The following is a 24,200-nucleotide window of genomic DNA, read 5'->3' on the forward strand; positions in this document are numbered from 1 at the left end:
TGCTCGTGACTCAGCTTTGCCTGTTGGAAGACATCAGGGAGACTTGCCTTTTCAACTGGTGCAGCGAAGGAGTACGCTTTTCGGTTCCCCTCTGCAATCTCACCTGGCAAATCAGTGTGTGACCTCACATGCATCACAAAGAATGGATGTTCTCGGTGCGAGATTAAATAAATTAGCCTTGAAAGTAACCTGAAGAGATGTTTCTATTTCTCTGAGCACAGCCTGCTCCGCCCTGGACACTATACCTGCCACATAGGCAGAGTCTGTCACCAAGTTGATTGGCTTGGAAAACTTCTCAAAAGCTCTCACCACTGCAGCCAGTTCAGCCACCTGGGGGGATCCCTCCACAAGCTCAACATCAGCTTCCCAAAGCTGAGTCTGTGGATTTCTCCAAGTCATCACCGACTTAAGGGAAGCCCCAGAGGCATCAGTGAACACTGTGAGAGCCCTGAGTGCCCTCCGGCTCCTTTTCTCTTGAGGAATCAGGTGGAATTCCTCATTGAACAACTTGTGAGACGGGGCATGGACTGATATTTGTCCCCTATAGCTGTCCAGAGATAGCTGGAGACTGGCACTGCTCTGGAGCAAATGCTCAAACATCCCTTTGGTCAGTCTCTCAGGAGAGTTCCTTCCCTCCTCAGAAAGCCTGACTGGAAGGTGAATACATGCAAAGTCACACCCTGCTACTTCACACAACCTCACCCTGGCCTTCTGAATCAGCTTTGCTATCAGCTCTTGTGGCCTAGTGATGGTTTTGGATCTTTGGAGCGATAGGAAAACCCATTCTATGATTAAGAGTGGGTCCTTCTGCCCCTTGATCCATTGGAAAATCAACCCGTGCAGGTGTGGCAGCTTTCCTAGAACAATGAACTGGAAAGGCAGATTTGGGTCACACCGATGTGCCTGCCTTTCTGACAAGGCCTTCTGTACCTTTTCGATTGCTGTCCTTGCCTCTGGAGTCAGTTCCCTGGGGGAGGCCAGCTCCCTCTCCCCCTTCAATAAATTGAAAAGAGGTTCCAGATCTTCATTTGTGAGGCCTAGCCAGGGCCTTACCCAATTTAAAGACCCACACAGCGAGTGGAGGTCTGCTAATGTTCTGGGGTTGCAATTAATCTCTAATTTCTGTGGGACAATAGTCCTTGCAGAAATTTCCAGGCCCAGGTATCTCCAAGGTGGCATTCTTTGAACCTTGTTTTCCTGCAGTTGGAATCCAACAGAGGTTAAAACTTTAATCACTAGGTCAAGCGTGTATTGGAGTATAGAGTCATTGGGAGCACACACAAGCACGTCATCCATATAGTGAAGGATGATGGCATCCTTTCTCTCTGCACGTACTGGAGACAGCAGTGCTGCTACATACTGTTGGCATATGAAAGGGCTGGATTTTAAACCTTGGGGCAAAACTTTCCAGTGGTAGCATTTCATCGGGGCTTCTCTATTGACAGTAGGAACTGAGAATGCAAACCTCGGGGCATCTTCAGGGTGCAATGGAATTTGGAAGAAACAGTCCTTTATATCTAACACAGCCAATTTCCAGTCCTGGGGAAGCATAGCTGGACTAGGCATCCCTGGCTGGAGAGGTCCCATGTCCTCCACAATTTTGTTTATCTCTCTGAGATCGTGGAGCAATCTCCATTTGTCCTTCCCAGGCTTTTTTATTACAAAGACTGGGAAATTCCAAGGGCTGTCTGTTTCTTGCAGGTGTCCCTGAGCTACCTGCTCCTCCACAAGTTTTTCAAGCGCCTCGAGTTTTTCTCTACTCAAAGGCCACTGTGCTACCCACTTTGGGGTGTTATCCAACCACTTTAACTTGTGGGTACGGCGCTCCATAGTGGCTACTTCTGAAAATCCTGGGGTGTCTTAGGAATGATTAACTGGACTCCCCACTGGGACATGGTGTCTCTCCCCCACAGAGGAGCCTTATAGTCTGCCACAAATGGGCGAACACTTGCCGATTTCCCGTCAGGTCCCTCAATTTGCACTACATTTTTAGAAATTTTTGCCAATGTAGTTCCTCCTATACCCTGAAGTTTGCCTGCCACAGGTTGCAATTCCCAGTGTGATGGCCACATGGTTTTGGGTATCACCGTGATGTCTGCACCTGTGTCCAGAACACCTTCCACCTGAAGGTGCTCTGACCCATGTGCTAGGTTGCATGCCATGGAGGGTTTATCCTCTCCTACTACTTCTGCCCAGTAGACTTCTGGAGATTTTCCTTCTACTGTGATTTCCACTGGGATGGGAATGGCTTGTGCCAGAATTTGCCCCTTTTCTAGATAGAATGGAGGGTACAAGCAACGTGCCAACAGCATAAGGCTGGATATTTTTCCCTTAGTAATCGTGGGAACTATTTCAATCTCAGGAGGTGTGTATGCTGTGTCCCCAATAACAAAATACTCACTGTCCAGTTCCATATCGTACGCCTGCAGGTCTTGTGAGCTGTTTGTCAGGTCCACTATAATGACTTTCCAATCAGTGTTTCTGAAATGAAATCCTTTGGCAGTCACTGTACGTGGTCGGCCTAGTGGCTGCCAAACCTTGTTAGCAATACATTTCACATTTTTATTTTTCTCTCCCCCACCCCACCATGGTACCCACCCTCCCCCTTATTTGTTAAGAGAGAGGCATTGTCATATTTTGGTCCCGCTACATTTATATCTTTGCGCGTAGCAGTGGGCACGCGCTGTGCATTTAGTTTTTTTGTTTGTTGATCTGTCTCTGGTTCTGGTTTTGAGGACAGTTTCTGGCAAAGTGTCCTGGTTTCTTGCAACGCAGGCAGATGATGTGCTGCAGCTGTTGTGATGATCTGGGTGGCTTCCTTGGGGTTGATGCAGCAGTGGCAACAGGCTGTAAATCTGCTGGTGCTCTAGGACTGACGGGATTATCAAGCAGCTCTGCTCTCTTAGCGCAGGCTTCGATCACCTGGGAGAGTCGGTGCTGGATCAAGAGGAAGGCTGAGAAGAATCCTACGACAGGTCTCATTTGCATTCCTCTGAGCCATTTCTTTAATCAACTCTGTTTGCACACTGGTGTGTTGCACCTGTTTTTCAACTTGGCTTCTCAAACGATCCACAAACTGTAAAAAACTCTCAGAAGGAAACTGTTTGATGTTAATATAGCTGCATTCAACCTCAGTGCCTGGTAATTGATACAGAGTCTTTTCTGCAGCAGTACAGATTTTTTCCAAGATCGATCTAGATAACAGTCTGGTTTGTTTTTCTGGACATTGTATGTCCCCTGTACCACATAAATGATGTATTGTAATGGGCTGACCATCACTGTCAATGGCTTCACTGGGTGTATGTTGTATTTCTTGCAAAACTATTTCCAAAGCCAATTTCCACTTATTTTCCCATATGTCATATTCAGAGGATGTTAGTAAACATTTAAACAAATCAGTTATATCTTTCGGTACCATTTCATTTGAATTGAAGGTTGCTCTAATCATACCTTTAAAAATCTCACTAGACCTCCCAAATTCTCTCTGAACTTTACAGATTTCTGTTTTGTCTGTATGGTAAAGGCTGATATGTTCTGGTACCATTTCTTCTCCCTAAATAAACCACTGGAGCTACAGATGGTATAGATTCCTCGGTAGAGGCAGGGTTATGTCCCCCCAGCGCCCCCCCCGGCCCCGGTGAGAAGCAGCTCACACCTATCCCGGGCTGTCTGCCCCGCAGTGCAAACTCGGTCCCCGCCCCGGCTCTGAGCCGCTGGGCTGCCGTCCCCTGCCCCCGCCCTGCTGTCCTCCGCGCTGGGGCTCAGAGGAGTGCAGGGGCCGGCCCCGCCCCTGTTCCCGGGGCAACACGGGGGCTGGCACTGATAAGGAGGGTGGGGTGTTGCCGTGGGAGATAAGGAGGTATTGGAGGAGGGGAGGGAGGAGGGGGTGGGGGCGGAGGAGGGGGCGGAAGGCGGGGGAAGCAAAGGAATGCGAGTGGGAGGGGGAGCGGGGGATGGAGTAGCCAGCGCCGGTGGAAGCACATGGCCGCCGCCATTATCTGGCCGCGTGTGCTCCAGAGACGCTGCGCTGCTCTCTAACGCGACTTCCGGACTATATTTCTCGGAAAAGCAAGGTGTCAGAGAGGAATAAGGGGTGGGTGAGGGGTTTTCAGGGTTGGGGTATTGAGGAGGTGGGCAGGAGGGGGAAAAGGGAGTATTAGAACTGTGGATCTGCGTTTGTATGCTTTTTTCTGTTCTAAAATCTTTTTGCGTGCTTGTAAAAATATCGGAATAAATCGAGAAACTTTATGTTCACCATTTTTGACTTTTAAAGTTAATATCTGTCCAATTTGATTCCAAAAAGAAAGCAAATTCAGTTCCTGCACCGTAAAATTTGGTATTTCTGCCTTTAGCCAGCACACAAAATGCAGGAGAAGCTTTTTAGAGAACGATACATTGTTTAAAATATTGCTAAGATGTGTTAGTGTACTCTTTTGTTCCAGCGACAGGTTTGTACCCATGACTTTACTCGTATCACTGGTCTAATCTCCACCAGAGTTAATAACACAGCACGAATGATTTGAATTTCCCTCCGTGGAAATACGAGCGGGGGGGGCACAGGGGGAGGGGCGCTCATCCCTCTGCTGCCGGAGCAGCTCTATCCCTCTCCTCCCGTGTCTTCTCCCCCTGGAACGTGGGTATGCGCAGCCCACCGGTTCCACGCTGATCTGCAGAGAGCCCCTGGCACCCCCTCTCGCAAGCAGCCTCCCGCAGTCACTATGGTCAGTCCTCCCAGCCAGGCGCGGTCCCGGGTGCCATGAACGGAGAACTCACCAAGCCTGTGAACTGCAGGGTTTGTCTGTGAAACCTTCTGGGGGTTCCCTCTCCAGTCGGCTCTTCCTGGGGTACTCAGGCAGAGGGCCTCGACTTGTCCCTGTCACTCAAAGCCTTTAAAGGCAGCTAGAGTACCAGGGCAGTTGACTGTCCCAAAAGCTATTGAATTCCACCGAAATAGGGGGTCCAGCTTCCTCGTGGGCTCAGAGCAGCACACGTTTGGGCGCCAACTGTAATTTCTGTAGTTTCCCCCCCTCCACGCAGCCCCCAAAGAATCTGACCAGCTCAGAGGTATAGGCTGTGAGGGGAGGAATATCAGGAGAGGGATAAATATTCAAAAGAGGCTCTTATCCCAAGGGTGTTGGAACAGCTCTCTTTATTCTGTGGTGTCCATGGGAGAGCGGGGCAAAAGAGAGAGCACAGGAAGTCTCAGGGGTCTATATAGGTTTTGGACAGGGTGGGCTTTCCTGGCTCCCCACCAACCCCGTTGGGGCAGGAAGGAGGATCCAGGGGTTATCTTGATCAGAATCACAGAGGCTCTAGGAAAGGGGGGACAAAAGGGTGTCCATGAGCTTACCGTAACAGTGTCTGACCCGGAGTTTTTCCGAGGTGTTATTCCTGCAGCTGACCTCGAGGCCAGACCACAGGACTTGCTGACCCGTGGCCTTTCTGAGGCTTCTCTTCTGCAGGTGCCCTCGAGGGCAGAGTGTGGGACTTGGTGCCCCAGAGGCATCTCCCATCCCTGCTGCCGGTGCCCTCGAGGCCATAGCACAATCCTTGACAGGAGTCTCCTGTCCTTGTGGCAGGAGCCCTCGAGACCAGAGCGCAGGACTTGCTGTCCTGAGCCTTCCTGAGGCTTCTCTCTTGAAGGTGCCTTCCAGGCACGAAAGCAGGACTTGCTGACTCGGAGTTTTCTGAGGCATCTCTCCTGCAAGTAGCCACAAATCCAGTCACTGACATGGAGCAGAGACCCCCAAGAGAGCTCAAGCTGGCCTGGGTGGAGGAAGAGGAAGAAGGCCCTGGAGCTGCCCCTGCACACGAGACTGTGACACGGCAACAGAGTGCGAGGCACAGCTCCAGGTGCTCCCCGTGAACCTCAGCTCTGGGACCACTGTCTGCCCCAAGCTTCAGGGGCTGCAGGGGGAGCCCGGCTGGGCTCTGCCCTGGGGCCATCCTGCAGGGACAGCTGCACACAGGGAGCATTCCCTGCCACAAAGAGCCAAGCCAGGGCTGCAGGGCAGCTGCTCCAGCCCCGACTGCACTGCTGAGTGCTGTGCTCTGGGGCTGGGGCTCCCCGCACAGGGGACTGCACTGGTGTGCCAGAGGAGACAGAGAAGCTGCAGCTTCCGCCTAACTGAGGTGGGTGTGTGGGCTGGGAAGAGTGGGGAGGCTCAAGGGGATTCACAGAGCTCACCCTGCTGCAAGGATGAGGAAAAGGGAGTGGGAACTCAGCAGTGAGGAGAGCTGGGGGCTGGAGAGCAGCTCTGAATGACACTAAAATCCCACCGGACCTCTGAGACATTGCTGCTCCTCAGCCAGAGACAGGATGAGTCCCTAAGCCTGGGGCTCGCCCTTCCTCATGGTGAGGGGCACCAAGGAAGGCAACAGTGTGATGGAGACTGGAATGGGCTGGGAACTCACTGGGGGAAAAGAGGGAGCAGTTGGGAAGTAAAAGGCAGGTGGGGAGAGAACAGTTCAGAGAAGGGCTGAGCTACAGCTTGAGCAAGGTGCAAAACGTCATTTGGGGTCATCCCAGATTGATTTCATTTCAGAAGCTATTGAACAAGTTTATTTTTTGGGTGGTGGCATGTTTTCCCTTGGAGGTGTACACTCTGCAAACTTGAGCTGTGCTGCTGAAATGCTCAAGCAAGTCTGTGCTGCAGGGCACCCCATTTCTCCTTTGGCTGATTGCGGCCCGGTGCTGAGCTCCAGCAGGGTCCTGGCAGAGCCCAGAGCAGCCTCAGCACCCGCAGAGCCCGGCTGCAAGGAGAGAAACCAGAAAGTCCCGTCAGCTGAAGGCTCCTGTCCCCTTGTCCCAGCTGCCCGCGGTGCCCCGCACTTCCTGATCCAGACTGGACCACACCTAGAATGCTTCCTCTATAAAAACTAACAACAAATTATTAAAAATAGATTTCAGACAAATAGGGCAACAAGAAAAAAGGTAAAAAAATCTTATCTCTGTCAGAGGCTTGGGGAAGGCCCAATCCCTGCATGCCAGGGAAAAACCCACCCACAGGTGAGGGAAGCCCAGGCTTTCTCCCTCCCCCCTGCACTGCCCCCATGGTGATCCCAAAGCAAACAAGGGCAGTGGAGCAGCCCAAGCCCTTCCTTGCCTGCAAAGCAAAGCAGCCCCTGCACAGGCTCTGCAGTCCCACCTCTGCTCCCACCATGGGGGTTTGTTTGTGTCGGGCTGGCTGCCCCAGCCCAGCCCCACCCGGGGCACGGTGGGTGCTGGGGGCTGTTGGCAGGGCCAGGAGCCCACTCCCATTTCGTACCCACCCCAGCCCATGCCCCCAGCCCTGCCAAAAGCAGCCTGGCAGCCGACTGAAGGATCAGCTGCATCTGCCCCAGCAAAGGGGGAACCTTTGGTTCCCAGCCAGGCTGTGCAATGCCCAAATCTGGGAGCATCCCCCTGCGTGAGGACTCATCTGCAAATTCCCTGTGGAACCTGGCTTTAAAGGAGATGTCAGAATCAAAGGCCACCATCTTCAGCCTGCCGGTGGTCAGGTGGAGCAAGAGGTTGTCATCCTCGACGTCATCCTCGCTGCCCCCAGCAGCAGCAGGCCCAACCCAGCTTTGCTTCCGAGATCAGACGAGACCGGGCGCTCTCAGGGCGGTGTGCCATAGGCACCTGCAGCCCCTCAGCAGCGCCCTTCAGCCCACCACACCACCCTCCAGGCACAAGCCCAGAACCCCAAAGGGGCTCGACAAGCCCAAAAGGGCCACCCCTGCCCACAAGGGGATCAAGAGACAGACCCGAGCCTGCAACACACACACAAGGCACAAAAAACCACACAAGGCCCACGTGCCCCTTCCCTCCTGCCCCTCGCCATGGCTGCCCAAGAAAACCCAAGCACCAGAGGCCCTCTGGCCAGCAGGCAGCAAAAGAAGCCTACAGCACCCAGTATTCCCAGGGGGTCTCCCATGCAAGTACTAACTGGGCCAGACTCAGCTTACATTGCAAGATCAGACGAGACCGGGCGCTCTCAGGGCGGTGTGCCATAGGCACCTGGCAGCCCCTCAGCAGCGCCCTTCAACACACCCCAACACGTTCTGGCACAAGCCCAGAAAACCACGGGGGCTCCGCACGGCCAACAGGGCCAGCCCTGCCCACAAGAAAATCTAGAGCCAGACCCGAGCCCACAACACACACACAAGGGATAGAAAAAAAACAAGGCCCATGTCTAGGTTTGAAAAGACAGGAGTCTGTGAAGGAAGGCAAAAGCCTCCTGTGAAATGGAAAAGGTAAACCCCCTCCCTCCGAATTACCACAATTTAACAAAAGGCTCTCAGGCAAAGATATGGGAAAGGGAATAATAGTTCTTTACCAGGAAAAAAACTAAATAAAAATAATAATTTAAAAAATGCAATTAGTACAAATGAAACTAGTGATGGAGGCAGAAACCTGACACCCTGAGGAGTCAGGGTGTTGGTAGTAGTCCAGTTAAAATGGTGGCTGCTCCTCCTGGAGTGGCAGATGAAATGCTGCTGAAGTGGTGATCTCTAGAAGGGTGGAGTTTTCTCTGAAGGTCTGGTAGTAGCTGGGCCTGGTCTTCCTCTAGGAATTCAGCAGAGAAGAAGCTGGTGGGATGAGGTTCTGGGGGTCCTGGTGGGCACTGGAAGGGAGTTTGGGGGTACTGGGTGTCACTGGGAGGAACTAGAGTGAGCCTGGAGGAGCTGGATGGACATTGGGGATGGAAAAGCAGAGATTGGGATGAAGTTGGTTGTGCTGGAAAGAGACTGGGAAGCGTTTGGGTGAGTCCTGGTGGGGCTGAGAAGGGACTGGGAGAGGGTTTAGGCGTACTGGGGTGGTGGAGACGACTGGAAGGGGGTTGTGGGATTCTGAAAGGGATGGGAGACGCTTTGGTGGGTCCTGGGGAGGTGAGGAAGGGATCATGGCAAGTTTCAGGGGGTCCTGGGTGGACTGGGAGCAATCAGGAGGGTGCTTGGAGAGGCTTGGGGGTGTCAGTGAGAGGTTTTGGGGGGTCCTGATGCCTGCAGGCCTCCCAGAGATGCCGCTGGACGCCACCGGCAGCAAGATGCAGACGGGGATCAGGGACTACGAGTTGGGCTTTGTCTCCCTGGTGCTGGGGCTCAGCTTCTACCTGTGCAAGTGGGTCAAGGGGGGTCCCGGGGGTCATGTCCCCTCTCCCCAAGACTGTGGGTGCTCCACCTGGGGCCCCCAGCCCGGTGTCACCCCTGTTTCTCTGCCCACAAAGCTCCTGAGCCGCCGGCGGCCGCAGAGCTTCCCCGTGGCCTCGGGCCCAGCCGGGATCCCCCGCTCCATCCCCACGCTGATTCTGGGGGGTCCTGTGTACCCCCAGCCCTGCTGTCACTCTGCCCCTGCCCGCCTGCTCCCAGTGTTCCCAGTAACGCTTCCCAGTTAAACCCAGCCCAGTTTATGGGGGCACTGGGGAGGGACTTGGGGGGACCCCACGGCGGGGCCGGCACTGGGCAGGGAGGGCGGGGTCCGGGTGGGGAACACTGCCTGCTGCGGGTCTGCCCGACAACTGCTGAGTCATCAGCGCCGCTCTCTCTGATTGGCTGACTCTTGTCCACCGCATTCTCTCATTGGCTGAGGAGAGGCCCGGGAGTGCAGAGAAGGAACGGGACAGATCCCGCCCCGAGCAGCGGCACGGGGACAACAGACGCAGCCCGGGCACAGGGAGGGAATTTATTACCAACCAAACCACGGCAGCACAAGGAGAAGGGAAAGAAATCCCTCCAACACCTTCCCCCCACCCAACGGGGATCACCCACAACAGGGTAATCCACCAGGGAGAGACGGGGACATCCGAGTTTAGACCAAAGCCAATTTTATTGTGTGTACCAGTTTTTTATACAGGGATTTACTTCTAGGGTCCTTATATAGGGCTCTGGTTTTGGTAACAATTTCCCATTGGTTACACATTCTTCGTGACATGACATCACCTGGCAACATTATTTTATCACAAAGTCTCACACCACGTTGCTCGGTCACTTCTTGCCCAGGGAGACTTCAACTGTGTCTGTGTCTCCCACAGTTTCTGCTCAGTCAGGCCTCAGATATCGGGCCCCTTTATCAGCTCCATTGCTTTACTCTCTGTTTTATTCCCCATACGGGGGCACCAGGGCTCTGCACAACGGGGGTCACTGGGGATCATCCAGCCCGGATCCTCCCATGGGGGATGGAGCTGGAGCAGCGCAGCAAGCTCTTCCCTCACTCTCTTCCCTCACTCCAAGCTCTTCCCTCACTCTCTTCCCTCACTCCAAGCTCCTCCCTCACTCGGGGCACTCACAGGGCTTCAGTTAGTGGTGCCTCCGTTGGTGCTGGGTCAAGTGAGAGCTCCTGGAGAATCTCTTCCCACACTTCCCACACTCATAGGGCCTCTCCCCAGTGTGGATGCGCCGGTGCACAGTGAGGTTGGAGTTGCGGTTGAAGCCCTTCCCACAGTCGGGGCAGCGAAAGGGCCTCTCCTCTGTGTGAATCCGCTCATGTACGAGGACACTGGAGCTGGTCTGGAACCTCTTCCCACACTGGGGACACTCGTAGGGCCTCTCCCCAGTGTGGATGCGCTGGTGCCTGGTGAGGTTGGAGTTTTGGCTGAAGCCCTTCCCGCAGTCGGGGCAGCGGAAGGGCCTCTCCTTCGTGTGACTCCGCTCATGTACGAGGAGATTGGAGCTGGTCCGAAACCTCTTCCCACACTCCCCACACTCGTAGGGCCTCTCCCCAGTGTGGATCCTCTGGTGCTGGATCAGGTTGTCGCTCCGACTGAAACCCTTCCCACATTCCAAGCACTTGTGGGGCTTCTCCCTGCCATGAGGCTTCTCCACCAGCTCCGAGCTCCGGCTGGATCTCCGCCCGCCTTCCTGGCTCAGGGGGGCTCTTTCCTCCCCGCAGCTCCCTGCGCTGGGTTTGCAGCTCCTCCTCCTGCAGCATCTCCGGGGCTTTTCCTCCTCCTCCATCCAGACACGCCCAGGGAATGAAAAATCCTGGTTTGGGGTAAAAAACAAGAGGAGAGCACCTTGGACTGGAGATTCTTCCGTGCTTCAGTTCATCTCAGGAAGTCATTGGGAATCTTGTGTCTGTAAGAACCTCCAAAACACCAAGATTTAGCCCAAAAATCCCACAAATTTCAAGACACAGATCAAAAACTCCCCAAACATCACAAGTCAGCAAAAGCCTCCTCCAAAACATAAAGATTCAGCTGCCACATAAACCAAAGCACCAACATTTAGCCCACGAAAGCTCAGAAACACCAAGATTCATCCCCTGAAATCCTGGATCCCCCTCCACAGTCACTGGCGGCATGTGGGGGAAGCAACGCTCCTGGGGCTGGGGGGAGGCTGCAGATACAGGGAGGGGTGGAACCTTCTGCTGCTTCCTCTTTCTGCTCCTCCTCATCCTCCTCTGGTGTCTCTCCTCTTCCTCACACTCCTCTTCCTCCTGCTATTCCTCCTTCTCCTGCACAATCCCACCTTCTCCTGCCACCTACATTGTTTGACCATTCTGTTCCTCAAGCCTGCTTCTCCTTCCCTTCTCCTCCTGCCCCCAGGCCCAGCACCCACTGCCGGCTCCCTCTTCCCCCCAGACCCACAGCATCCCAGCCGAGGGGCAGGGATGGAGCTGGGGCAGGTCGGGCTGGGGCAGCGCTGGGCTCTCGGCCGCTCCCGCCCGCACTCGGTCCCCACTGCAGCCGCTCCCGCCAGGACAGCGCGGGGGGGCCCGGCCTTGGCGCTGCCCCACTCCCACCTCCCCAAATTCCCCTCGCGGGGGCGATGGGGCCGAGGCGGGGAGTCCAGTTGGGGAAGGCTCAGAGGTCCAGGGAGATGTACACAAGGGAGTGACAGGAGAAGGAATCGGTTTTAGAAAATGTTATTAATTGATGACATAGACTGCTGCTCAGCCAAGGTCCTGCTCTATTCATGAACTTCCAGAAGAACAACAAAGACTTAACAGAGCCATGAATATCATTTGCTATATAAAAGCAGGGAGCATATTCAGGGAGTATGTAGTAGCTGGATGGGGAAGTCTGTAGCTCTCAAGTACTTCAGCCAATGGGGAAAGCAGAGGGAGATGTGGCCAGGAGAATTAGAATGAAAAGGAGGCTGTGTCCTCCAACAATTGGAGAGATCCCATGGGGAATGTCCCATGGCCTCTCCCATTTTTAGGAATGAAATTAATTTCACAGGACTCCTCTGTCTGCTTTGTGGACAGAAACCTCTGGTGATGTCAATTTTCCCGCACACCCTGGGGCAGGGAGTGCAGCTGAAGGTGCCTCACCCACTTTGGGTGATCGGCTCCCTTGGCTGGCGGCGGCACCGGGGATTGATTGGGGACCCGGGAGTGACCAGGAGACAGACGAGTGACACATCAGGGGGGTCTGTGAAGAGTCAGCAGGGAGAGAGCACTGAAAATCTCATCAGTGAGTGCCCTGGGATCTTCGGGGAGTGAACATGGCAGGGCACCCATGGAGGGGAGAAAAGGGAAAGCCAGGGAGGGGTCCTGGCCAAAGGGATGATGATCCCAAAATGTCTCTGAAGGGTCCCATGGGAGAATGCTGAGGTAGTTTGCACATTCCCTTAGAGGTAATTAAGGACATGGACACCCAGGGGGGCAATAAGGGAAGGGGAGAAGGGATTTGGACAACAGGGGATGGATGGTGTTGGTGCACTGGGAAGAGATTGGGTGAAGAGGAGTGTGCAGCAATACGGTTCAGGCAAGAAGCAGCAGGAGGAATGTGTGTGGTAAGAAAAAGGATGATGGCAAAGAGGAGGAACAGAAAAGTACTCAGGATGGGGATGTTTTTCAGCAGGGTCTTATCCTGACAATTTGCCAGCTGATACTTTGAATTCCCAGTTTCCAGGAGAGGAAAAGCAGGAGGTCAGGATATCAGGGGTTTCTCTGTGGTGGGCAGCGGCAGCAGCGGGCGCAGAGGTGCGGGACCGGGAGCAGGGCTGGGGGCCTGTGGGGAGCTGCGGGGCCGGGCTGGGGCTGTGGGGCAGCCGGGGCTCAGCGCCGGGCGCTGCCTGAGCCCACCAGCCCCGGGCAGGGCCGGCAGTGGCCCCCGGCCCCCAGGAGGCTGCGGGACGCCCCGGCCGCTGCCCGGCCCCGGGGAGCTGCCGGCCCTGCCCGCCGGGGGGGCCGCCTTTGGACACTGCGGCAGGACAGGCACCGGCTCTGCCATCCGGGCTGTGCAGGGGACCCTGAGCACAAGGAGCAAAACAAAGCAACATCTGGGAAATGCAGAGTGCACATGGAAGGATCAGGATTTTCTGTGAAGGATTTGGCTTGGGTCCCTGCAGAAAAGAAAGATTTTGCAGAAAGCTCAGCAGCTCTCAGAGGATGAGCACCCACAGGCAGTGACCGGGGCTGCAGGAGTGGCAGAAGAAGGCCCTGCAGCACTTGGGCACAAAGGCACAGCAGCTGAAGGCAAGGAGGGATGAGCAAAAGGCCAAGCTGAAGGCAAAGGCCATGGCAGAGTTCCCACAGCCCCTGAGGGACCAACCCCAGGGCCCAAGGGGGCCCCAGCACCCAGGGGACGGCCTCGGCCACAAGCACCTGGCAGAGGCATTGCCCTCCTGGCCAGGGCAGAGCCCACCCAAACAGCCCCTGGGAAGGAGTCAGGGCTCCAGCTGCAGCCCACAAGGACACTGCAAGCACAGACAGCAGCACCCTCAGGAGGAGCGAGTCCACCCCTGCATGGACATGGATTGTCAGGGCTCTCTGAGCTCCCATCCCACCGGGGACCCACCACACTGCAGCCCTGGAGAACATCCAGGCTGGGTCTGCATCCAGAGGAGGCCTCTCCTGATGGACACAGGGGCCTCTCCATCCACTCTGAATCTTACACCTAAGAGGGGAAAATTGTAAAGGAGTGTTTTCATTATTAAGGGAATAAATGGGAAAGCTGAGCTGGTATCATTTGTTCAATCCCTCTTAGGAGCTGTGGGGGATAGGTTTGAAATAAACCCATTTCTTTTCTTCCTACTGTGATTCATATTAACTAGGAAGGAAGTTGATGGTGGCATTGTAATATTGTAAAAGGTGATACAGAGGTTATTGCTGCTGTACCTTTGTGTCACATGTCTGGACTTTTTAACCCCAGACAGCCTCCATGCTGTGGTATGGACAGGAGAAAGAGAGCAAAACCTGAGAAAATGAACAACCAAAAATATTGATGCCTCAGCTGTGGCTCTTCCAGACTCAGAAAAGAAATTGGAATTGATGGGGAATGTTCAACAGGGCCATGCCAAAGGAATTCTTGGGCCAACAAGTTTCACCCAGTGGCCACAGTGGCCTCATTGTCTGCAGAATTTTTCAGCCACAGCTTCAACAGGAACCGAGGCCCAAAACCTGATGACAACAGGATCTCCAACTGTTCCAGTCTGCCATCAAGTTCAAGCTTTGATAACCAAAAGAGCCTCGCAATGGATGAGCAGTGCTCGGTTATTACAGTGTGAAACTTGTTCAGTGGCACAGGAGGATTCAGAACTGAGGACAGGGGAAGGGTTTGACCCAGCCTCCTGTTTGAACAGCCCCCAGAGGGGCTGGGAAGAAACCTAGCACTGCATTCAAGTGACACAGCTCCAGACCCAGCCTGGGGGAGATTCAGGAGACATTGCCTGGCCTGAGGCAGAAAATGTCTTTGTGGATGGCTCTTCAAGGGCAGCAGAAGGGAAAAGAGTTCCAAGACACGCTGTTATTGAGGAAAGGGAATCAGACAAAGCCCAGGTTACCCCCCATGGTCAGCTCAACTGGCACAGCTGTGTGTGCTTGTAAGAGCCTGGAACTGAAATGCCCTGAGCAGGAAGGCTTCAATATCTTCTGGTGACACCATCTCACCTAACAGGGGGCAAAAGCAATTGTGATTGCTCAGCAACCCCTGGATCACTTTTAAAGATATTTCTAAAAGAAATCATTCCAATAAAAGGCATTGAAAATGAAAGAGACTCAGACAGCAGAGCTCATTTTCCAGGAAAGATCCTCCAGGGGGTTATGGCAGCTTTAGGAATACAATGGGACCTCCAGAACCCCTGGCACCCCCAGAGCTCACGCTGGGTACAAAGAATGAAAGGGGAAAGAAAGAAACACCTTTGGAAGCTGGGGATAGAAACCAAGATGCCATGGGTACAGCTTTTGCCATTGGCTTGGGCAAGAAGAAGAGCCAGACCCAGGGCAGATATTCAATCATTTCCCCTTGGAATTGATCTCGGGAATTCCTTACCCTGGGAATTCTCCACCTAGTGCAGGGTGGAGATAAGGGATGCACATTTAAAGCAGTCTGTGGCCAGAATCCTGTCTCTGGTGCAATCTCTCCCCCAGGAAGCTGGGCTGGCACAGAGCCTGCCTTGGCACTTTGCTGTTGCCAACATCCCAGCAGGACATCGGCTCCTGCCTAAGGACTGCAGAGCAGCACCACTGGTGGCCAAGTGGCGTGGCCCGTGCCAAGTGGCCCCGAGGCCAGAAACAGCCGCCAGCACAGCTGAGCACGGGGGACCCCTCAGCCTCGGCTCCAGGTCTCTGCAGCCCCGGAGATTTGCACTTCCCGCCTGCAGCAGGAGGATGGGAGGCCCCACTGAGCTGCACTGAAGGCAGCGCAGCAGCAGCCAGGGCTCCACAGCGGGGCAAGGCCCTGGGCCTGCCCACACATCCTCTGCTGAAATCCTCGGCCTGGCCACCCTGCTTTGGCAGCTCCAGCCACCGGGGACAGCCCTTGCTGCCACTGCTGCAGCTTCAGCGCTCTCTGGGCCTGCCCTGCCACAGCTGCTGGGCAAGAGCACGGCACAATTCCACTCTGGCTCTCACTTACACTCACACACTGCCCTGCCTGCCATGGCATTGATGGAAAATACACCAGCTCATAGACTTTAACATTGTTAACCTTTCATTTCTCTACTCTGGCTTGCTTTGCCTTGGCCCTAGGGAAAGAAATGTTAAAGGTTTAGTTAAGAGATGTTACACCACTCAATGGAGATGAGTTTAACATCTCAACACACTGGGAATGGCCCAAAAGATACCCACAAAGATAACGACCAGCAGCAAAACATCAACCCCAGCAGCAAACAGCAACCAAGACCTACCCCAGACACTGCCAGGGCTGCAGACACCTGGTCTGCAAAAGGCTGAGAAGGAAATCCAGCACTTCCCACCTCATTAACAGCAGAAGCAAAGAAATCCGGGGCCACAAGGAAACCAAATACTAAAAACTGCACAGCCCGAAACTACATAACATTTAACCAGTGGATTTAGACTGGTTCAGACTGTATCAAGTTCGGGAAAAATCAAGTAAAACCCACGTGTCATGGAACGATTTTCTCTGCACGCCCGGGCTTTGTGGGGATGGAATGATTTCTGCAGCACATCCTGGCCAGAATTAAGGAATGCCTTGACTCTTCCACTAAACATAGTGGTAGAGTTTTTCTTTTTTCCTGCAGTTTCAGTGCAAAGTTTATAGCATTGGAGTATTTTTTGTAATAATCCTACTTCTATATTGCCGGTTGGGTTTGGTCAGGGATGTGAGAATGAGTTTTTACTCCGAGGAGAAAGAGAAGAAAGTGAATTGCTTTGGAATTTTTTTTGTCTGTGTTTTATGTGGCTCTTAGAGATACCAAAATTTTGGTCTGCATTTTTCAACGTTCACCTTTAGGCTGCACTTCGTAAAACTAGAAGAGATTTAAGTGTGACCCTTTTACCCATAAACAGTAAACAGATGATCTGAAGGAAAAAAAAAATCAGCAGGTTGTGGGGGGGCCACATGTGAGGCTGCTGAAGCTGCTCTGGAAGAGAAGCTGCATTCCAGGCACCCACGAGGAGCTTTAGAAATGCAAATTAACACTGCTGGGGCAAAGGGGGGACAATGTACCTGGCTCTTCTTGCCTGGGGCAGGAATTGGCTGATTCCCTCTGCCCCTCACCCCAAGCTCTGCCTGCTTACACAGATGGAATCTGCACAGCTGAAGGCAGAGCCCATGGTGAGGATCTGACTCTGAAACAGAAATGGCTGAAGCTGCAAAGGGAAACAGCAAATGGAGAATGTTGTGAAAACTTCACTGCCAGGGGTCCCCCCTCTCGGGGTCCCCGCTGGGGCTCCTGGGGCTCTCCTCTCTCTGCGCTCCCGCCCAGGGAAGCCGCGGCTCTCCCGGGGCTCCCCAAATCCGGGGTCCCCCCGCCGCTCCCGCCGCTCCCGTGCGGTCCCCACGCGGCCCCGGCAGAGCTCGGAGGGCCCGGCCGGGAAGCCCAACCCGCACCGCGGGGGGACCCGCATCCCCCCGGCCCCGCCGGGGCTCTGCCGCCACCCGCACCGGGACCCCCCAGAAACACCTCCCGGGGACCCCCGATGTGCCCCCGAGGGCAGCTGCGGCTCGGCCTTGGAGCCCCGCCAGCTCCATACATCCACCCAAAAACCCCAAACCCAGGGAGCCCCGGGATATTTGGGGCCAGCTCCCCCTGCCCGGGCACCTGCGAAAGGGGGGCGACGCTCCCGGGGGGCTGCGAGTTCAGGCAGAGCCGGAGCCCTGCGGTTCATCCTCCCCCTCCTCCTGCTGCTCTCGCTGCCGCTCCGCCTCTTCCTCCCTCCTCCTCCTCCTCCCCGCAGCCGCGGGAGGGGCGGGGATGGAGCCGGGACAGGTCGGAACGCAGAGAGGGGTGGGGGGATGCCAGGAGTGACTGGGCTGTACTGGGATCATACTGGGAGCAGCTCCTGGGTGACTGATCCTACTGGGATCATACTGGGATCCTACTGGGAGTGAGGAGGAGCAGCGCGGTGGCTCCAGCGCTGGGGCTGGGGGCGCTCCTGGCGGGCGAGGGGGGAGTGGGACCCCGGGCACCGAGACCCTGAATCGCCATTGCCGGCACCGGGACCCCCCCTGCTCCCCTTATCCTGCACAGGGACCCCCCTGAATCCCCCATTTCCGGACATCAGGGCCCTCTGCTCCCCTTTTCCCTGCTCCCAGCCTCTAGATTTCCCGTGTGCCTGATCCTGGAACGCCTTGGAACACTTTGGACCCCCATTGCTGCCTTTCCCAGCCCCCAGCCCCACCTTTGTGCAAAACCAGAGACCCTCTGAACTCCCCCTTCCCAAACACCCCGGGTGTCCCCACCCTGGTACCCCTTTTTGGGAAACCCTGGACTCCCCTTTCCTGGGCTCAAGGACCCCTGGAACTCCCTTCTACCTCTCCATCCCTGCCCCCCCATTTCCGTGACCCTGAGACCCCCCTGCGCCCCCATTCCTGAGAACCAAGACACCCTTTTACCCCTTTGCCCAGCACTGAGACCCCCCTGCACCCCCTTATCCGGCACCAACACAACCTGTTCCCATCCCCTGCCTCTCCCAACCCCCAGCCCCACCCTTTTCCCTGACCTGGGAAACCCTGGGTCCCCATTCCTGCCTTTCCCAGCCCCCAGCTCCTCCTTTCCTTACACTCAGGAGCCCTGGCATCCCCTTTCCTGGGCACAGGATTCCCTGGACACCCCATCCCAGCTCTCCCAGTCCCTGCACCCCCTTTCCTTGGCTCTCAGCCCCTGAACCTCCTTCCAGCTTTGCCAGCTCTGCAGGTCCCCCCTTTCCTTGGCCTGTGGACCCCCCTGGATCCCCAAACTCTCAGCCCCCTCAGCTCCCCCAAATCTCCATGTCCCCCCAGTTTTCCACTCCCTGCAGTTCCTGGAAGTGGCGCTGTCAGAGCCTGGCCCGGGGGTCCCCCAGTCCTTGATTGTGGGGGACGTGGACGGGACCCCCCGTGAGCGCTGCGGCAGCGAGCGGGGCCGGATGGAGGCACAGACACCGGGGATGGGGGTGGGAGCTGAGCTGGGATATTGGGACAGCCAGAGCTGGGATATTGGGATAGCCAGAGCTGGGATATTGGGATAGCCAGAACTGGGATATTGGGATAGCCAGAGCTGGGATATTGGGATAGCCAGAACTGGGATATTGGGATAGTCAGAGCTGGGATATTGGGATAGCCAGAGCTGGGATATTGGGACAGCCAGAGCTGGGACATTGGGATAACCAGAGCTGGGATATTGGGATAGCCAGAACTGGGATATTGGGACAGCCAGAGCTGGGATTTTGGGACAGCCAGACCCTGCTCAAGGACAGGAACCGGCCCGTGGCTGACAGTGACCTGGAGACGGGGCCGGTACAACCAGAGCAGCGGCAGTGGGGGGAGCCGGGGCTGGGCTGGGATCAGTGGGAATGGAGGACTCTGAGGGGCTGGGATGGGATCTCTGGGGATGGGAGGGATCTGTGGGGCTGAGATGGGAATCCAGGGAGCTCCAAGGGGCTCCCAGGGGCTGGGACACGACTCCATGGGTCTGTTCTCTCCTCGTTCCCAGGTCTCCACACAGTGCAGGGGGTTTCCAGCTGTGACCTCCTGTCCAACAGAGCGTCCATGGATCCCACCAGTATGGCTATGAGGGCTGGGATTTCATCTCCTTTCAGCTGGGATCCAGGAGCTTTGCAGTGTCCAACAGTGCCGTCTGGATATCCCAGAGGTGCTGGGAATCCAGAGGGATCGTGGTGGAGCAGATGAAGCATTACCTGGGACACACCTGTGTGGAAAGGCCCCCAAAATACATCAGATATGGTCGGGAGGCTCTGGAGCACAAAGGTGGGTGTAGGAGGGGAAGGGCAATTCCTATGGGAATGGGGGATTCAGGAATGGGGGACTTGGGAATGCAGGAATTGCCATGGAATTTCCATGGCCAGATCTCCCTCTCATCCCAGTCAGGTGAGAATTCCATGGATGGATCTCCTCCCTAACCCACCACCATGGGAATTCCATGGGGAAATGATTGGAATTTATAACCAATCCAATGAGAGCAGTGCAATGAGGAGTAATCCCTGCTGGGATTCCATGGGACATTGATCCCAATCCTTTGCCCAGGCTGGCTCTGCTGTGCCCGTAGCTGCACCAGGGGAGTGCCCTGTCCCTGCCCTGAGCCCAGCACAAGCCTTTCCTTGGGTGTTCCGTGCCCTGCCCAGGGCAGGAGGGCACTGCTGGAGCGGCTTTGGTGGCCCCAGGCACCCGGCTGGGCTGCAGCCACTGCAGGGGCTCCTGGGGAATGTTCCAGAGCAGAACTGAAAGCAAACAGCAGTTTCTGGAGGGGATTCTGCCCCTGGGCCTGTGCTGGGAGCCCAAGGGCAACAGGGCAAAGTGCTGGGGCTCAGTGTCCCTCGGCCAGGCCGTGTTCCCTGGCTGTGCCCTGTCCCCTGTCCCTGTCCCCTGTCCCTCAGCTGTGCCCTGTCCCTCAGCTCTGTGGGGCCAGGTGTGGCAGCAGGACCTGGGGCAGCCCTGGGGGAGAACAACCCTGAGCCCCAGCTGGGCCAGTTCCCCCAGCTCCCCCCAGGCCACTCCCAGCATGGGCCCTGTGGCTCCCAGTCACCCCCAGTATGGTCCCACTCACTTCCAGTTACACTCAGTGTGATCCCAGTATCATCCCGGTCACTCCCAGTGTGATCCCAGCATGATCCCAGCATGTTCCCAGGTGTTCCCATTCACCCCTATAATAGTTCCAGGCACTCCCAGTATGGTTCCAGTCCTTCCCAGTATGATCCCAGTATGAACCCAGTCACTCTCATTACAGTACCATTTGCCCCCAGTAAGGTCCCAGTCACTCCAAGTCACCCAGTATGATTCCAGTCACTCCCAGTATGATTCCAGTCACTCCCAGATAGTCCCAGTATTATTGCAGTAACTTCCTTTATGGTTCCTCTGTGATCCCAGTCACTCCTGGTTAATGCAGCCTGGGGTCCCAGGGGTCCATCTGACCCCCGGGCTGCCGCTGTCGTGGGTGTCCGGATAGCGCTGCGCTGTCAGGCTCAGCCTGTCTGGGTCCCTGAGCTCAGCTCCCAGCCACAGGCAACTTAGCGAGCACCTCTGGAGTGATTTCAGCTCTGTGAGTTCAGCTCTTGGTGATTTCGCTCTGTGCTCACAAGTGCCTCCTGCAGACACACAGGGATAGAGAGAGGAAAAGGCTGTATGTGGTTCCACAGCAATGTCCTTTATTGCCAGCTCCTCTGAAGGGATGCAGTGACAGTTCTTCTGCTGAACTGGGCAGAAATGGGCCTTTATATGGGGTACTGGGGTGTTGGAAATTGTCCAGTCGCCAGAGTTGAGAAGAATACAACCAATAGCCTTATTACAGAGAGATAAGAAGGGTCTGAATGCAGAAGAGGGGCTTCTTTGGTCCCATCACCGTGACTTAGGCATTTCTTATCTTAGGTGAGTGACCGCCAGGGAGGCCTTGCAGGGCCTCTGACTGCTGCAACTCCACTTTCTGTATTTAGGAAAAAGGCGTGCCCTATAGTTCTTTTAAAACAGTGGACAAGGCATGAGAACATAGCTAACAAAATCACAATTAGAATGAAAATCCACAAAATTCCCTTAGCCAAAGATGTACCCTATCCCATTAATCCCCTCTGACCAAAAAGGTCATTGACCCAGTCTGGGTTGCTTTCTACTTTTAAGTCCTTCAAAAGTTCCTTCAGTTTCTGGATGTTTGCGTGGATGGATTCTGAGCGTGAAGGGAGATTGATGCAACGCATCCCTTCAAAGTCTTGGCAGCCATGTCCGTGGGCTAGCAGTAGGAAGTCTCATGGTTTCTTCTTCCTTTAAAAGATCACTTAGGGTGGCAGAGGTAGCATTGGCTTGCTTGCTGAGCCAGCACCCTAAGTGATTTATTTCACCAAGGGCTGCAGCTACCCAGGGTAGGAAGAGGGAGACTGCAATCTTTTTCGGTTTGTTCCATCGTATAATTTTGGATTGGAATTTTCATCAAATTCTGTGTAGGATCTTTTGTAGTGTTTTAATTTGCTTTCTTTTTTCCAATTACATAACAAGGTGATATTTGGAGTAAGGGTAGAAAGTTTTCCAAGGCTACAAGGACCTCCCTGGAGCTGCAAGGGGTTCCCATCCCATAGTCGGTTACCACAGATGAGAAACGTTCCCTTGGGTAATACTTTGGGGTGGAGAGAGGATGCAGAGATCACCTGAGCGGTGTAATTGCACCAGTTGTAGTTCCCACTGTGTCGGCCATTCCGAGTGAGCGATGATGGTCACATCCGCACCAGTGTCCAGCATCCCTGGGAGGTGGATCTTCTCTCCTCTGTAGCATAGACCACACTCGCTATTAGGCTTACTTGGTCCCACAATTTGTGCCCACATTCTGTAGGGTTGAGAGGAAGCTGTTCCCTGTGATTCTTTGGGAGTAGAAAGGCTTGTGCGATCAGAATTCCTCATGAAAGGAAAAATTGTGAGTCTGTGCAGCACAGCTGGACTGAGATTTCTTGTCCTGGGTGCACTGTTTGTACTTTTGGAACAACAAAGATTTCCTCTGGGCCATGGAGAGTGTCACCTATAATTAAAATGTCAAAAAAAAGCCCCTTTTGGCCCATGCTTTCCTGTGGGAACACGATAAACATCCTTATCATTAAAGTCAATGGACAAAGCAGTTACCAACTGGTGTCGTGTTCCCATCTGTGTCCCTCCGTGGGTTGGATCCTCTCCAGGTGGCCTGGAATCTCCTGGGATGATGCATGGTTGGGTCTGGATGGCTTTTGATTTGTTGTCTTTGTGCGGGGCCTGGCCGCGCTCCACTGGGAGTTTCCCAAACACTGCTGGTAGCGCTGCTGGTTCTGGGGTCTTTGGTAGGTGTTTTGGGGGTTTTGGGTAGGTAACCTGTCTGGACAGTGTTGCAGCATTTTTGAGAGAAAGAGGACATGAATTGTGAAAGTTGAGCTACTCCAGTCTAGGCCTCAGATTGAGGCCTGGTGGGGCCTTCAAAGCCTCTGACGCAGTTAGAAATTCAGAGCTTGTGGCGCAGATAGAAATAGTCTTAAGGTGTTGTGGGGACCACTGGGTTGTCTGGGTGTGAATTAGTATAGGTTTTATGGTGTAAAGTGTAGGCCGTTTTAAGGAAAAGGTAAACAATGTTAGCCTACCAATTAGAGTGTCTTTGTTTCTGTAAACTATGTAGAAGCTTATATAAACTACCGCCTTATCTTGAATAAACGGAGAACGTTGCATTAATCATATTGGTTGGATGTGCGTTTGTCTTGTCCAGCTTTCCATTTTTCTGAGATTCCCTGGCTTTAAGTGGCGCCCGAACAGGGACTCAGGAGGCTCCGAAAAGGCTGCCAAATTACTTTTAGAGTAACGGGCAGTCGGGTTTGAGTCGCGCGACGAAAATTCAGGTCCAAATCGCCTCATGGTGATGGGACCGGGATCCCAAATTCACTTTTTGTGAACGGGGATCAAGTGGAACGGAGCAGAAGTCTCCAAACTCCGAATTGGGCCGTTTCCCAACGGGAGGAAAAAGACTCTTCGCATTGTTGTTTGTTTGCGAGAGTCCGTTGGAGCAGTGGGAAGACCTCGGCGTTCACAAGAGACCCGAACGGCGGGTGTGGACGTGGCCGAGGCCGGGAAGCTGGAGCGGAGTTGCTGCCTTGACGAAGAAAAGTGAGAGTGAGGCAACCCGCGGAGGTTGGAGGTAAGCCGCGGACAGAAAGAGAGGGTGAAAGTTCACCATGGATGGGGATCTGCAGGCTTCAGTGCGGCTTCTCTTTCATATTCTCTCAAAGAGAGCTGAAAAAGTTAAAGAAGCCGATTTAGAACAGTTGGTCCTTCGGGCAAGAAGCAAAGGCAAGCTGCAAAAACCTTCGCTGATTTTTAGTGAAACTGAATGGCAAGAGTTGGGGCAGCTGCTTTGGGACGCAGTCATAGAGGGCGGAAAAGACAAGAAAACACTATTGGAGCTCGGAGGCGTTTGGAAGAAAGTTTTACATACCTTACAGAGCATGGCTGCGGAGAAAAAAGCAGCAGAAGCTGCAATTCAGGCATTTGAGCAATCCACATCAGAACAGATAGAAGCTCAAAAGCCATCTCGGGTTGAAAAATTCTTTAATGTTTGTAATATGCGGCCAGTGCGAGGGCAGAAAGCTCCAGTCAGACCCTCTGTCAGAGATGTTGTTGCTCGTTTGGAGGGAAGCACAGAGCCAGGCGGCGCAGGGCCGGCTGGCGCGAGACAAAGCAAAAATGTGGCCGCGCCCGGAGCGGAAGTGTGCTCGCAAGCGGCGGATGTTAACAGCTCGGCAGTCCCGCGGAGTGAGGCAGACCAGGAAGTGGCCCTCCCGGGTCCCTCGGGAGGCGGGGAGACACCTGAGGAGGCAGGTGGAGTTGGTGACGAAACAGGGCTGAGTCAGGAGGAGGAACTCAGGGCCGGAGACCAGG

General features: G+C 54.6%; 1 pseudogene; it reads right to left on the reverse strand.

Annotated features, from left to right (window-relative positions):
• The window catches only part of LOC140681564 (uncharacterized), a 115,951-nt pseudogene extending 98,394 nt beyond the window's left edge, over window positions 1-17,557 (reverse strand).
• Window positions 17,558-24,200: the final 6,643 nt, after the last annotated feature.

The sequence above is a fragment of the Taeniopygia guttata genome, chromosome 37, assembly GCF_048771995.1.
Source record: "Taeniopygia guttata chromosome 37, bTaeGut7.mat, whole genome shotgun sequence".
Classification (NCBI taxonomy): domain Eukaryota; kingdom Metazoa; phylum Chordata; class Aves; order Passeriformes; family Estrildidae; genus Taeniopygia; species Taeniopygia guttata.